This window comes from Talpa occidentalis, unplaced genomic scaffold, assembly GCF_014898055.3.
Source record: "Talpa occidentalis isolate TD23 unplaced genomic scaffold, MPIMG_talOcc4v2.1 talOcc4.8, whole genome shotgun sequence".
NCBI lineage: Eukaryota > Metazoa > Chordata > Mammalia > Eulipotyphla > Talpidae > Talpa > Talpa occidentalis.
In genome coordinates this window covers 119,665,858-119,682,406 of record NW_023605194.1, presented here as the reverse complement: position 1 = coordinate 119,682,406, position 16,549 = coordinate 119,665,858, and the positions used below count along the sequence as shown (strand labels likewise).

The 16,549-nt window shown below is 48.1% G+C and overlaps 1 long non-coding RNA gene across 1 annotated transcript; it reads right to left on the bottom strand.

Annotated features, from left to right (window-relative positions):
• Window positions 1-2,979: 2,979 nt before the first annotated feature.
• Window positions 2,980-10,980, bottom strand: LOC129145039 (uncharacterized). Its single transcript, XR_008550036.1, has 3 exons — window positions 10,932-10,980; window positions 5,010-5,173; window positions 2,980-3,226 (listed from the first exon to the last, which is right to left on the bottom strand). It is a non-coding gene; the product is annotated as an uncharacterized LOC129145039 (long non-coding RNA).
• Between the last annotated feature and the right edge of the window lie 5,569 nt (window positions 10,981-16,549).

The following is a 16,549-nucleotide window of genomic DNA, read 5'->3' as shown; positions in this document are numbered from 1 at the left end:
CCTAAATAAGGGACCAGGAAAAAGACTAATTAACACAAAGTAAAAATTAACATCAACAAGCATCTATAAACCAGAGACACACTACAGGGGCGGGGGAAGAGCGGGGAGAGGAAGGACTAGGGTCAAAATAAGGGGGGTGAAATTGTATGGGGAATATAACCAAAATTAAAATGCATACGTTGTGTAAAAATGAAAAATGATGTAAGAATTCTATAAAATAAAATATTTTTTTAAAAAATGAACCAAACTCTGATACATGCTTCAACTGTAGGAACCTTAAAGTCATTACGTTAAGTAAGACACAAATGGACTAACAGGGTATAATTCCATTTCTATTAGGGGTCCAGAGCAGTCAAATTCAGAGAGAACAGTAGAATGTGGTTGCTAGGGGATGAGGTGAAGAGGAATGGGGAGCTTTGTTTAACAGGGGGAATGAAACATTCTAGACCAGGATGGTGGGGTATTTGTGCAACGATGTCAATGTAGTTGATACCATAACATGCCTGGCTTAACAAAATATATTTAGTGGTAAATATTATGTAGAATTTATAACAATGAAAAAAATTGCACATGGATCTGACACATTGACAACACACATCAACATGAGAAAGGGATCTGGAAGGCACAGGGAATGCCAGGCAACCTCCTCCACACGTTTACAGCCAGATTATCACTAAAAAACGGTAACAAGCAGGGCTTCCTGGTGACCTAGGGGTTAAGTATCAGGGCTATCATGACTAAGGCCGTAGTTTCATCCCCGGCCAGGGAGCTGACCCACATGGCGCAGCAGACCCACCCTGTCTCCCCACTGCTCCCCTCAACAGTGGATTGCAGTTAGATCCACCTGCCCTGCTCCCCACTGCATCTCTGGTGAATCCTCTCACACACACACCTGCACCTCTGGCCTGTACCACAGTTACATGCAAAGAAAAAAAAAACCCTGAGTGCTCACTGACAGAGGATTGGATCAAGATGTGGTCGATCCACACTACAGAATACAAGTCGGCCGTGAAACCATGAAAGGTTACCATTTACAGCAACATGGACGGAGTCTGAGGCAATCGTGTGCGGTAAAGCCAGATAGAATGACCGAGAGAAACACTGGAAGCTTCCATAGCAAACAAATCCATAAAGCTAATTACTAATAAAAGCCGCACCTGCTAATAAACAGTGAGGTTTGAGCTTCAGAGGGCGGGGAAGGGCAAGGAGGTAAAAGGGATGAGGTGGGGGAATCATCTCAGGTAGAGACAGGTGTCACGAATAAAAGGCTGGAACTGCGGTCAATGTAGGGGGGCGCATTACAGACAGTACCCGGGAAGGGTCCCCTGAGAATATTCTTTCACACAAAGGACGGAACCTCAGGTGCGAAAGCCCTGGGGGGTGGGTGCATAACAAGAACGCTGTCCTCACAGGGGCGTCTGCTCGCCCCAGGCCCGAGCCCCTCCCTGGAGGCGCTGACGGGTGCAGCCTCCGCCTCCGAGAAGCCCCGAGGGGCCCAGGCCGCGGGTTAAGCCTCCTCAGGGGCCTCCAGGGCTCGGGGTCGAGGAGCCGCCTCCCTGCGGGCGAGGCCTGGGCGGCGGGTCGGGCTGCTCAGACTGGGGGTCGGGCCGGGGCTTCCCTCCTGCCTGCTAGGCCCGGGGAGGGGGGGTCACCCCAGAAAACCTCAGTCTGCCCCAAGGACACCATCACCCGCAGTAGCAGCCACGTGGGCCGGGGCAGAGCAGCGCCCAGAACCCCCAGGCGCGGCCTCGAGGAGCCGGGAGCAAACTCGGGGGACCCATGGCCGTCAGGGGGTCCCCTCAGGCATGAAACTGACCCCCTAGGTGACTCCGTGCTCAAAACTGAACCCCAAAGACACCCAGTTGTCCTCACCAGCCCCCGTCCTCTGACCGGGCCCCTCCCGTCAGCCGCCCAGGGAGATGCGCTCGCCCTCCCGCCCGCCCTCCCCCGGCTCACCTCGTCCTCCCGCGACGCGCCGGGGCCCGCGGGGTCCTGAGGGGCGCGACCCGCAGTGCCGACCTCCTCGCGGCCCAGGACGCCAGGGACGCCTGAGGGAGCCGCGCGCAGCCAGGGCGGGCAGGGGGGCGGCCAGGGGGGCGTCAGGGGGGCGGGCAGCTGGGCGCACAGTCGGGGCCGGCAGGGGGGCGTCAGGGGGGCGGGCAGCTGGGCATCAGGTGGGCGCGCAGGCGGGCAGGTGGGCGGGCAGGTGAGCAGCCCAGACACACCTGGGCGCTCGCGTGGCCACGCCCGCCGGGCCGGCATTCCAGGGTTCAGTGACCCGGGGCCAGAGGCCGCGTCTTCCCCAAAATAATGTCCCCAGAGCCGCGGGCGCCCCTGAAAGGCGAGACGCGTCTATCTGGAGTGAAAGACTCGCGCCTGCGCCTCCCTCACGCCCTCCTGGGCGCCGCCCCCACTGCTCCCCGCGCCCCGCCCCGCCCGCCCGCCCCAGGCCGCTCCCCGCCCCGCGCCCTCCTGCGCCCCCGGCTCCTTCCCGCGGACCCGGCCGCCGCGTCCCCCCGCGCCTCGGCCTTGGCGCCGCCTGGTCGCCGGCTTCGCTTCTCGCCGGCCCCCTGCCCCCCGCCCCCCGACCCGCGCTCACCACGGGCCGCTCCACCCTCGTCCTGCCGCCCTTTCCCGGCCCTGCCTGCTCCCCATCCCCGCGCCCGCCTTCCCTGCCCGTCCCCGCCCCGCCCCGCCCGCTCCTCCTCCCCGCCCGCTCCTCCTCCCCGCGCCAACCCCGTCCCCGCTCGGACGCCGCCATCACACTCTCCGCGGCGCCGCTTCACGGCCTCCCCGCCAGGGGGCGCCTCCGCCGTTTCTGTGCCTTTGTCCCCCCAGGACCCCCAGCGTTCCTCTGCCCCCCAGTCCGGGTCCCCCCTCGAACTGCTGCCCGTCATCAGATGGACATACAGCGATTATTCACCCGTTCCCGAGGGTTTTCATGCAGATGTTTCCAGACACTTGTTGCTATAAAGCAGGTGTTGGTCAGCAGTTTTATACGTAGATTGTATCAGTGTTTCCAGCATTTCCTTAGGTCGTTTCCCAAAAATAGACAATTACTAGAACAGGCAGCAGAAATAGTCTAAGCTCACAGTTCTCTGCAGAAGGGTGGAGCAGGTGTCCTCTCCTCAGGAATGAAATACAGCACATAGTTCACCTCACCCCCGCCAACACTTCATTCCGTCTCTCCATCCGTCTGCTTCAAGATGTTGATGCCACCTTCGCACTAGAACCAAGTGTTACAGGGCATCAACACAAAACATAGGAGACTTTAATGGGAAGGAACTTTAATAAAACTAGGAAACAACACAGGTAAGGCAAGGAGTCTAGTTTCTAAATGAAGCACCCATCCCCTCGTGGGTAAAAGTCCATCCATATGGGATCGGCCCACAACAAGGCCCCAAAGCCTGCCACAGTCTAAAGCCTCTTCCAGTGGGGACCCACAGAAAAGGGTCAGAAACAACCAGACAAGCCCGGAAGGAAAAGAGCAAAATCAACATCAAGATAAAAGCTGCCATGGTCACCTCCCCACGGGTCTCACCCACATCTGTGTCACCCCGTCCACAACCAAAAGACAAGCGCAGTTTCTTCACGTGTCTCTAGGCTCCATGTGCCTCCTCCAGGCTCCTTCTGGCTCCATCCTGCTTCCTTCCTCAGTCTCTTCTGCAGCTTCTCCTCTCCCTGCTCAGCTCCACCCTCCCTTGGGTGGGGCAGGGAACCTCCCCCTTTCCTGGGGACCACCCTGTTACACAAGGACACAAAGAGTTCCATTATGTATAAGCAATAAATACTTTAGACTCTCAAAAAGGAACATTAGCTCAGTATACTAGCAAATGAAAATGAAATTAAACTATCTTAAAGTTTAGGAAGGAAAATAAAAAGGGTAAAGAAATAAAAAGAGGTTTTTTCCCTAATCATGAAATTTTAATACCACAGGTAATTATCTGTGGATGCACTATATGTATACATACCCCCCCACACACACACATAAAACTTTTCCTGTGTCTCCAACAATCAGTTTGCTCCCTATTCCAGTCGCTACTGACACCACTGAGAATGTCTTGATGATAGAATATGTCGTATTGGAGGAAGGTACTTCTGTATCCTTGTAGCATCCCAAGCAAGTGAGGAAGGAGAAGACACATGGGGCCTAATTTCTGGAGACCCGCTCCTGCTGAATGTCGTGTCAGGAGTCCCTGAAAGGAGAGAATGGCATCGGCGAAAACTTGGGGGGTTGAGGGGAAGTGGAGTGAAGTAGACACAGACACTCTCTCTGGTGCAAGTATCTCCTGCTGAGGGTCTCAGAGGGTCTTTATTTATACAGTCAGGCAAGTGGTGAGATTACATCAACATAAGCATTGAAGCAGAACAAAGACAATCATTACATATTTTCTCATGAACACACAGAGACTCCCTTGGTCTCATACCAAAAGGGCATTTCTTTGGTTGCCTTAAAAAACATCAGGGACATTTACTTTTCTTAGTCCAGCTCTTTTTCTAACATGATCAATTATTTCAGACAGCACAACATTTGGTGACAATCATTCTACTAAACTTTCCTAGTTTTGGAGTGGGCGTGAAAGCCCTAGTCTATATTCTATTACTGAAATCAACCTATCTCCTTAGCACTCAATTAACCTGGCTAATTTATCAATTACTTCAAAGTGGCCTAAAGCAACTCATCAAATCTATGTTAGTTCTACGGAAGTCTAACTCTCCACTATAAATACCTAACCTCCACACAGCCTGTGAACTACTGACCCTTTGCACACACCAGGAAATGTACTGCTGCCGCAAACACATACCCCCTGGGTTAGGCTACGGTTTCCAAGCACAGCTGGTTCAGGGCAGCTTGTTCTCCATAATTCTCAGTGCCAAAACGTTTCTTTCCTGACTATACCTTTAGCATTTTTTACTTTCTTTAGTAATGATTCGAGCGTAAGAACAATAAACCAATTATCGCCTAGGTCTGAATTAGGTTTTTACAAGCCAATTTATAACTAACTTACTTCTGCATTAACCAAGAACAGACAGGAGAGCATTAGCAGGCGTTGCCATGGAGACTCCCTAGTTCAGGTCTTCTGGGAAGTGCAGGAACTCCCCTCTTCTCGGGAGTCTCCCCCAATGCCCAGACCTTGTCAAGAGACAGCATGGGTAGCACAGCCCGCCGCACCTAATGAAAGAAAAAACTCGTGTTTAGTCAGCATAATCTGGAGACAGCCTGAGAAAATAGCAGGAAGAGCAACTGGCAGGACTAGGAAGTGGAGAAGCGTCAGCAGTGCCCGCCTCAGGGGAGAGGCGTCAGCAGTGCCCACCTGATCTATTGAGAAGCTGGAAGAATCAAGGTACACACTCACCTTCCTATCATGGTAAAGAGTTTCTGCATGGTAGGCAATACACTTCAAAAAGATTTCATTGAGAGAGTAAATAATGTGATTATCAGATGTGATTCTGACAGGAAAAGGACTAGGCAGCTGCAGCTCCAAAGCTGCCTCATGCTTACAGCTCTGTGATTCCCAGGTGTAAGAGGAACACGGCTGAAGGGCTGCTCCTTGGCAACCTGACCTGGTCTGCTGCTCAACAAGCATCAACTCAGACACTCACCTCAGTTTTCTTTGGGGTTCTGAGTTCTACACAGGAAGGCATATAAGACAAGACACCGGCTTCTCAGTGCCCTTTTGTTCATGAGCGCATTGGCTGTAGCAGTTTTGGCGGCCTGGGGTGGAAGCCACAACCTTCCTCATCCCTGATTAGTGATACAAAACCACAAGGTTTCATTCATAGACATTTAAGGGAACCGTACACGATGGCCACTCGTTTGAACCCTTGATTATTTCCCTGCAGTCTTAACTAAGGTACCTTCTACATATCCATTAATTATCTGTGGTTCCCATAAGATCACATAAGATTTATTCATTTCAGCAGAAACACCCAGATACCCTGCTCACAGAAGAGACTGTCTTCCCGGAACATGAGCACAGCATTGGTATGTTAGGGATACTCAGACCTCAGCCTGCTTCGTTCACATAAAAATTCTCAATACAAAAACTATGATCTTTAAATTGTAAAGATTCTTCTTTTTAAAAAAGATTGATTTAGGGGCCTCCCCTGGTGGCGCAGGCAGTTGAGTGCCACGCTGGGAAGCTGTCTGCAGCCACTGCAGTGCCGGTTCAATCCCGGCCAGTCGGTGAGGGTCCCACATGGCGCGGCAGACCTTTCCTGTGTCACCCGCTGCTCCCCTCAGCAGTGTATTTCATCAGTCTGCCTGTTCTGTTCCCCGCTCTGGCTCTAGTGAATCCTCTCACCGTCCCACGCATCTGGTCTGTACCCTGGATCTTAAATAAATAAATAAATAAATAAATCTTTTTTAAAAAGATTTATTTGGGGCCTCCCCTGGTGGCTCTGCAGTTAAGCGCTGGGCTGTGAGGCTGCCCACAGCCTCTGCAGCGCCGGTTCATTCCCTGGCCGCCGGGGAGGGTACCACGAAAAACAAAGATTTATTTATACAAGAACTGGGGTGGAGTCAGAGGCACGGGAGGGTGAGAGAATTCACCAGGGACAGAGCGGGGAGCAGAACAGGCAGACGGATCAAAGACACTGCTGAGGGGAGCAGCAGGCAAGGCAGGAGAGGTCGGCTTCACCCTGTGGGTTGCTCCCTGGCTGGCCAGGGATCGAACCCACACTGCAGAAGCTGCAGACAGCTTCACAGCGTGGCGCTCAAGCCACTGCACCACTGGGAGGCCCCTGTAAATGTTCTTCTTGTTCTCTTCCAGTTCTTAAGGAAAACCGGCACCTGTCACTGCAAATGTCACAATCTTTCCAATGTACACTAAGGATAAATAAACACCCTACAAGTTGTTCTATAAAATTAATTACCTGCAGTCTCAAGTGAAAGGCTACTTTTGGTGTTGTTACATGTATGACCTTAGCTTATTTTCCACAGTGTGGAAACCATGAAAACTCAACACCAAATATTGGGAACAAACAGTAGAGGAGGTTCACTAAACCCACCAGAACAAAATGGCCACTGAGGATGTCCAAGCAATAGCACAAACTTTGAGGACCTCCCTGGTAGACTAGGGCTTAAGTTTCAGCACTATCACCACAATGGCCCACAATACAGCCTAAGTTAGACCCCCGGCCAGGGAGCTAATCCACATAGGGCACCGCAGACCACTCCTGTATTACCCACTGCTCCCCTGAGCAGTGTATTTCACTAGATCCCTCTGCTCTGCTCCCCACTCTGTCTCTGGTAAATCCTCTCATCACCCGACACCTCTGACTGCACCCCAGGTCTTCTACACAAAAGTAAATAAAATATTTAAACAAAAAGAAAAACAAACTTTGAATTAGAAATCGGTAGAGTTCTTGTATGCATAAATAAATACAAATGCATAAATAAATAAAAATAAATCTTTAAAAACACCAACAATTCAAAGCAATAAAGCACGGCGATGTTACCATGATCCCAAATGTGGACAGTGATGTCTAGTTTGGGGAGCAAAAGGTTCAGAGTGTGGTGGCAGGGAGCACTGGCTACTTCAATGCAGACACATGCATTTACAGGCTGGGGAAGAATTTAGCCAGAAGTCAAGTCATATGTGTTTCCTCTGCAGCTGTTCAATAGCATAATAAAAACTAAACTCCCTATTTTCTACTTACAACTGAGATTCAACCAACGATAGCTATAAGTTTTTGACATTTTTAAAGGACCACAATGAATTTTAAAGAGGCTGTGTGTATAGCCCAGTCCCTGGCGGACCGCAGGCACTTAGCTAACCCTTGTTCACTACCTTGAGTGTTCATAGTACTTTCTATCATGGAAAAGAATATACACCCTCCCGGGCCTCCCTGGTGGCGCAATGGGTTGAGACGCAGACTATGAGGCTCTCTGCAGCCACTGCAGCATGAGTTCGATTCCCCCTGCCTGCCAGGGAGTAGCCCACATGGTGTGGCAAACTCTCCTGGTTAGCCCACTGCTCCCCTCAGCAGTGTGTTTCAGTCGGTCTGCCTGTTTTGTTCCCTGCTCTGTCTTTGGTGGGCCCTCTCACCCCCCCACACATCAGGGCTGTGCCCCAGTTCTTGTATGCATAAATGAATAAATCTTAAAAAAATACACACCCTCCCATGCTGACATAGCTGCTGAAAAAATAGTTATGTACAGACATCATCATTAAATTGAAGTCCACTTATCCAGATGTGTATACTTTATTAAAACCCAAAGGATCATTCCCAGAAGTGTCCATCAAGGCACACCCCATCGTGCTTGCTTTGCTTTATCAGATACTGCTTTTCACAGATTGAAGGTGTGTGACAACCTGGACTGGAGCAAGTCCAGCAGCGCTATTTTCCCATAAGTATATGCTCACTTCATGTCTTGGTGATATGTAATTAGGGTATTTTCTCATTAGACAAAATACTATTGCACACTTAATAGACTACACTATAGAGCTAACAATTTTTATTCACACCAGGAAACCAACAAAAAGTAGTGACTTGATTTATGCAATGTTAGGTTTGTTGTGGTATTCTGGATTTGAACCAACAATATCATCAAGGTATGCCTGTACCACCTTTCATTTTTTGCAGTGTAAGTACACCTATTAAAGCAAAGAAATTTATTTTGCTAAGGCTGCTGTTTGGAGCTGGCCCTATGCCCACTATGGCAAACCTAATAAAGATGGGAGGCGATCACAGCCTGTGCTTGGATGGAGAAACGCTTGTCACAGAATGCTTAAGAACATGTATCACGATGAAATAGACCTATTTTCAACTCCAGAGAATTTTTTTGTACTTTGCGACAAAAGTGAAGGTAAGTAAAGGACAGTGCACAGACACCAGCGGGCAGAAAGAGCTGCAAACGCAAAAGGTTTGTGAAAAGAAACACCTGCACAGTCACAGGCAGGCAAGAGAGCTGCCTCGATCCAGGGCATTTTTTTTAAAGTAGGACATATACATCTTTACACTCAACTTTACATTCGGTCCATTGTAATGACAAAAATAATCAAGATCATTTCAGAGAATGGATGTGTGCTCTCCAATACTGAAAGATAATTACTGAGAGCGATAGGCAAGAATCTAAACTTTAGAACTATGTAAATAACCTTTTTTTAAATCTAATCACAAAATGACACAAGTTCACTGATAAACTTGTCAACAGAAAGAACATGAATAACAAAACAATCACCACGAACACCAACATCCTGAGGACACTAGTCACTGCTTCTAGTATGTTTCCCACTTGTATAGATGAGACAGATCTAAACATTAACAATGAAAGGGGGGGTCTTATCCTCAATATCCTGCAGGCACTGCTGAGGCATCGCTTCTTATCAATTGTTCTAGATGTGCAGGAATTCCCTCTGGTAGGTACAGCAGCTAAGCCTGCTGTATGGGAATAATTACAGAAAAGTCTATGTTGAAATGCGGTGTGTTACAAGTAGCAATCACCTTTGGGATTAGAGCTACTTCTAAAACTATTAAGTAAATCATGTGCAACATTAAAGACAGCATCTGCATGTAACACAATGACACATTAAACTTTTTGTTTTAACCTGAGGCTCCTTCCTTATGAAGGAGGAAGCCCAACACCCATGGAGTTGTTCTGAGTGTGGACAGGGTCACCCACATGCCTCCCTCCCCCTGGAGTTGAGGGGGTTTACGGTATAGCCTCATTTGACAATCTCTGACTCGGACAAAAATATGGAGGCCAAAATCCCTGATCCTTGTCCATATTTGTATGATCTTAAAACAGGTTCCTGGTCTCTTTTGGACCTTAGGATTTTCAACTATGGAGTAGGAATAATATCTCTATAGTGCCATCAATGAGATCACATAACTTAAGTAATGAACTTGTTGCACAGGGTCAGGTAATGTCCAGCAGGTGCTCAACAAACATCAATTTCTTTCTCCTACCCTGAAGAGTTCAAAGCAAGCATGAAAGGTTTTACAACGGAGGAGGTAATATCAGTTCAACAGATTCTAAATATTAAAAAGTAAGTAGATTATCCACAAAATGTCCACTTCCCAGGTGAATGAGTGATTGTGGATTATTCACTTTCTAAAATGGGAGGGATCCTCTTAGTGCCAGGCATAAGTAGAGAAAAGATCTCCAGAGCTTAGAAAAGGGCCCTTCAGTGTCTCAGATGATTCCCCATGTAGAAACTTTCCGTCCCCATTGGGGATAGCAGCCAGCTGACCCTGCTGTGGGAATCTCGGGTGTGTCCTTTAGTCACATAGTGACGGTCACAGGTTTCAGTACAGTGAATCGGTGACTACAAACCCATTTTTGAAAACCAAACATTGTAGCCAGAGTGTGGCAGCCGTGTGGCTCTTGGTCATTCAAGGCTCAGGAAAGTCTGGATTCTATTCAAAGAGAGTCTAAAGTTGCCTCCTGAGGCTGTTTCCAGGTGTCAAAGTTCCCTCTTCCAGGCTCTCAATGGCCACATCAGCTGCACAACAGTAAGTGACACCTCAGACCTCAGATGTGGGCCCAGAACCAGCATGGGCAGCCTCTCAGACCCCATGAGATATGCAGAGCCCCAGGCACCATGCAACCCACTGGGTCAGAACCTGCACCTTGGGGAGACTGGGTCACAGCTTTGCCCTCCTGCCTGCTAGATCTGGGGAAGGTGATGTCAGCCCCAGAAAAGTTTACAATACGTTCCCCAAATTATAAGTCTACAGAAATAAAACACACAGATCAATGGAACAGAGTGGAGAACCCAGAAAACCCACCCTGGGGGGATCCTCCTAGTGTAGCAGGGCCGAACCAGGAGCAAACACGGGGGACACATTTTCATTCAGGGGCGCTGGGCACCCACAGGGTCACACTCAGGAATGACCTGACCCCCATGTTCCTCCAGGACACAAAATGACCTGCGCAGAGCTCTCCACAGCCAGCCCGCCCAGCCCTGGGTCCCCTGACTCACCGCTCTGCAGTCAGCCACCTGCAGGGAGTTGTCCTCGCCTTCCCCTCGCTTTGGGTGGTTCCTGAAGAAACCAGGTTCCCCTAGGCAAGAACTTCACCCTGAGTCCTGGGAAGCAAGTGCCAAGGCGAGCCCAGCAGCTGAACAGGCAGGAGCCACGTGTAGGCGAGGGGCTGCAGGGGCGGGGAGCAGGGCTGCAGGTGCAGGGCCAGGAGCGGCAGCAGGCGCGTGGGGTGGGGCTGCAGGTGGTTGGAGCAGGGCTGCAGGGGCGGGGAGCAGGGCTGTGGGTGCGGGTGTACAGGGTGGGGATGTGGGGGCAGAGGCCAGCGGAACAGCCCCGGGTGCTCACGGGCCCGCGGCCGCCGGTCCTGCTGCAGCTGAAGTTTAGAAAATCAAACCGAAATGCAGCGAATCTCCCACATCTCTGAAAATACTACTAACCCAAAATTTCCACAAGTCATTACAACAGCAAATCGCGTCCATGTGCTTTAAAGACCCGCCACCACAGAGGGCCCCCAAAACCCGCTGCTCACCCCACAGTGAGAGAAGGGGCGTCCCGCTCCGCCTGCCCGGCCTTTCCCTCCCGGCGCCTCCTCACGATTCCCCGCGAGGCCGCACTTCCCCGCCTCGCCACCAGGCGGCGCGCGCGCCCCTCACCCCTGCGCGCTGCCCCCAGGACTTCTCCTTCCTCTGCCCGCGGGCCCGCTCCGCCGGGGCGGGCGCTCCCGGCTTTCGCGTCTCCACCAGTTCCGCCCCCACGGCCGCTCCCGCGTCAGCGCGCAGTGCCCTGACGTCAACACGCAGGGGGCGGGGCGAGGTCGAGGAAGGAGAGGCTCTCAGGGGAAACCAGGGCTGGAGCCGTGGCGCGCGCCGCCTGGTGGCGCGGAGGGGCGGTGCGGCCGAGGCGGGGTAATGGTGAGCGGAGGCTCCAGGGCAGGCGGGAGGCGCGGGGTGGGGTTGGGGCCAGAGCCGCGGCCAAGGGGCGGGTCGCCCAGGCGAGGGGGAGATGCAGCTGCGGAGAGTGGGGGGGGGGAAAGGCCCACGCAGAGGGGGAGCAGGAAGCAGGAGTGTGTGCCGGTGTGACGTCAGAGCCTTGAAGATGGGGAGACAGAATGACATGGAGATAAGAACCCGCTGAAATCGGGATTCTCGCTCTTTCGGAGAAGAGAACAAATTAGTATCACCCTTCTGCTGGGGAAATTTGAATTTAGATATCAGAATCTGGAATATTATCTGTATGTGTATGTATTAAAAGAAATAGTAATTCAATAGTAATTCCCAATAGTAATTGGGAAATGACCTAAGGAAATGATTTTGTCAGGGGGAAAGGATGTCCTGAGCTAATTCCATGCAGGCTTTGTGGACTCCACCCCCCTCCAGACCAAAGCCATCAAGACATTGGGAATGATGAATACTGTCACCACCAAAGGGAAGGTGGCTGGGACCTGAGGGTGGAGTTAAGCAGCCAGGTTGGGTATCAAAACCAAACACGTGGGCCTTGGGGTGCTCGCTCCCTCTCCTCCTGGCTTCATGGCTCCTGGCTTGCAGCCAGCACTCACAGTGCCATTTGGGATTCCAGAACCGCGGATCGGGTAGGACACATTTAAAACTTTGTCTCCCACTTTTCTCCCTGAGTTGTACATTTCCTCATTTGCCCTTCCCTTGTAAATAAACCTTTTATTAACCTTTCGTGTGTGCCTGCAGTAGAATATTGATAAATCCTTTTAAGCGTGTGGGTGAGGACCCACAGTCAGGCACCCTGTTTTGTATCGGGGCTTCCCTTTAACAGTTTGAACACAAATAAAAATCTTTATTTGTAAAATGCTAACCAGCATTTTATTATACTACAAATACTTGGGAACACTCTAAATCAAAACGCCAGGAATCACTAAAATATATTACACTATATACATAAAGCAAATGTAGAAATTAGGTACAATAATTCTGAATAGTTTTCAATAACTTGAAAAACATGTATGTTATAATGTTAAATAAAGGAATAAAGATATAAAATTTTAGGCATACTGTTATTCCAGATATAAAATAAACATAATACGATTTATTCAAATCTTCAATACCAGACAAAATTAAAATTGTGTCTTAAGTATGCATTTATTGATACACACTTAGGTGATGAATTGTCATGAAGGGCAAGGAAAATAATTATAATGACAGACACAGATTCTTGAGGAAGATTAGTGAGGAAGATGATGATATAGTGTGGTTGTACATTTCCTCACTCAGCTAATGCGAGTTCATTTTGTAATTCTACAATTTCACGTTTATAGTCTTGGCCCATACACATGGGTCTTATAGTTCACAGTTCAAAACACTGAAAATTATGAGGAAAAAAGTAAGCTAACTCACAAAATTATCTCTTTTAAAAAGATTTATTTATTTATGCGTACAAATACGGGGTGTAGGCCAAAGGTACAGCGTGTAAGAGGACTCACCAGACACAGAGTGGGGAGTACAACAGGTAGATCCACTGAAATCCACTGCTGAGGGGAGCAGCAGAGAGACAGAAGAGGTCAGCTCTGCCTTGGGAGTCAACTCCCTGGCCAGGGATCAAACTCAGGTCACAGTGGTTGGCAATAGATTGACAGTGCTGAGACTTTAACCCCTGTACCACCAGGCAAGCACTAAAAGTATTTCTCTTTTGATGAAAAAATCACAGTTCACTGTTCCTCATTGTATTTTATTCTAATGTTCATATTTTCCACAATGTACACAACTCCTTTTCAGTTTCAGAACCAGCCACCCAAAGCTAATAAAAAAATTAGTGCAATCAGTGGTTCAATTAGCCCCCTGTTCCTTGGCAGGTGAAAAGTAACCATAGAATATTTTTTAAAACCAGTCTTAAGAATTCTGTTGTGGGGCTCCCTGGTGGTGCAAGGGGTTAGCATGCAGCCTGTGGAGTTGTCCGCAGCCACTCAGCATGAGTTCAATCCCCAGCCAGGGAGCTACCCATGTGGCACAACAGACCTCTCCTGGTTCCCCACTGCTCCCCACAGCAGTGTATTTCAGTCAATCTGCCTGTTCTGTTCCCCATTCTGTCTCTGGTGAATCCTCTCCCCTCCGCTCCCCCCCACTACTGGCCTGTAACCCAGATCTTGTATGCATAAATAAATAAGCCTTTAAAAAAGCATTCTGTTGTGGTTATGTAGCAGGGTGGTGCCCAGGAAAAGGGGGAGTTACAGGTCTTGCCTCACCCAAAGGAGGGTGGAGCTGAGCAGGGAGGACAAAAGCTGGACAGGAGACTGGAGAAGGAAGGAAGCAGTGTGGAGAGCAAGATGGAGACCTGGAGGAGACACATGGAGCAAGGAGACATGTGAAGAAACTGTGCTTGCCTTTTGGTCGTCGACTGGGTGAAACAGATGTGGGTGAGAGACCCGTGGGGGAGGTGACGATGGCGGTTTTTGTCTTGATTTTGATTTTGTTCTTTTCCTCCCAGACTTGTCTGGCTATTTCTGACCCTTTCCTATGGGTTCCCCTGGAAGGTGCTTTGTGGCAGCTTTTGGGCCTTGCTCTGGGCCAATCCCATTTGGCTGGACTTTTGCCCAGAGGGGATGGGTAACTTTGGGTGATTAATTTAGAAATTATATTCTTTGTTTTTTCTGTATTGTTTACTAATTGTATTAATGTTCCTTTCCATTAAAGGTGTTATGTTTTTTCTTTTTTTTTTTTTTTTTTTTTTAATAAATTTTATTGTTATATTCCCATACAATTGCAGCCCCCCCATTCTGACCCCATCCCTCCCCTCCCACCCCCTAAAAGTGTCTCTGGTTCATAGTTTTTTGTTGATTTTGATTTTCACTTTCTTATAGTTATTCATTTTCCTGGTCCCTTATTTAAGTTTTCTAGATTCCTGCTATGAGTGAGACCATCCGGTATTTTTCTTTTTCTTTTTGGCTTATTTCGCTGAGCATGATCCCTTCCAGCGCCATCCATGTTGCTGCAAATTGCATGTGTTTATCTTTTTTGAATGCTGAGTAATATTCCATGGTATATATGTACCACATCTTCTTGATCCAGTCATCTATTTTTGGCATTTGGGTTGTTTCCAAAGCTTAGCTATTGTAAACAGTGCTGCTATAAACATAGGGGTGCAGGTGTTCTTTGGAATTGATGTTTCTGTGTCCTTTGGGTAAATACCTAGGAGTGGAATTGCTGGATCATATGGAAGCTCTATGTTTAGTAGGTCCAGAAATCTCCATACAGCTTTCCACAGTGGTTGGACCAGTTTGCACTCCCACCAACAGTGCAGAAGAGTTCCTTTTTCTCCACATCCTCGCCAACATTTGTTGTTGCTAGTTTTTTTAATATGTGCCATTCTCACTGGTGTAAGATGGTATCTCATGGTAGTTTTGATTTGCATTTCCCTGATGACAAGTGATGTTGAACATTTTTTCATATGCCTGTTGGCCATTTGCATTTCCTCTTCAGAGAAGTTTCTTTTAAGCTCTTCTGCCCATTTTTTGACTGGATTATTTTCTTTGTTGTTGTTGAGTCTCATCAGCTCTTTGCAGATTTTTGTGATCAGTCCTTTATCATTAGTGTTGGGTGCAAAAATGTTCTCCCAGTTGGTGGGTTTCTCTTTGTTTTTGTTATTGTCTCTTTTGCTGTGCAAAAGCTCTTTAATTTGATGTAGTCCCAGCTGTTTATCTTTGCCTTCACTATCACTGCTTTGGGTGATGTGTCTGTAAAGATGTCTTTGATGTGCAAATCACGTAGTGTTTCGCCTATATTTCCTTCTATATATTTTATGGTTTCAGGTCTTATGTCTAGTTCTTTAATCCATTTTGAGTTGATTTTTGTGTATGGTGTGAGGTGGTGGTCAAGCTTCATTCTTTTGCATGTAGCGACCCAGTTTTCCCAGCACCATTTATTGAACAAACTTTCTTTGCTCCAATGCATATTCTTTGCTCCTTTGTCAAAGATTAGTTGACCATAAATCTGTGGGTTTATTTCTGGATTTTCTATTCGATTCCATTGGTCTGTATGTCTGTTCTTGTTCCAATACCATGCAGTTTTGATGATTATGGCTTTGTAGTATAGTTTGAAGTCTGGGAGTCTGATGCCTCCATTCCCTTCTCTTTTTTTCAGGAGAGCTTTGGCTATTCGGGGTTTTTGGTGATTCCATATGAATTTCATCAATAATTGTTCTATTTCTTTGAAGAATGACATTGAAATTTTGATTGGAATAGCATTGAATCTGTATATTGCTTTTGGTAGGATGGCCATTTTAATAATGTTTATTCTTCCAATCCATGAGCAGGGGATGTCTCTCCATTTCTTTGTGTCTTCTTCTATTTCTTTTAACAGTGTTTTATAGTTTTCTTTGTATAGGTCCTTTACCTCTTTTGTTAGATTTATTCCCAAATATTTGATTTTTTTTGTTTCAATAACAAAAGGGATGGTCTTTTTGATTTCTTCTTCTTCAGATTTATTGTTTGTGTATAGGAAGGCTACTGACTTTTGCGTGTTGATTTTGTATCCTGCCACTTTACTGAACTGATTGATGAGTTGAATTAGCTTTTCTGTGGAGTTTTTGGGGTTCTCTATGTATAATATCATATCGTCTGCAAATAGTGATAGTTTGACTTCTTCTTTTCCTATTT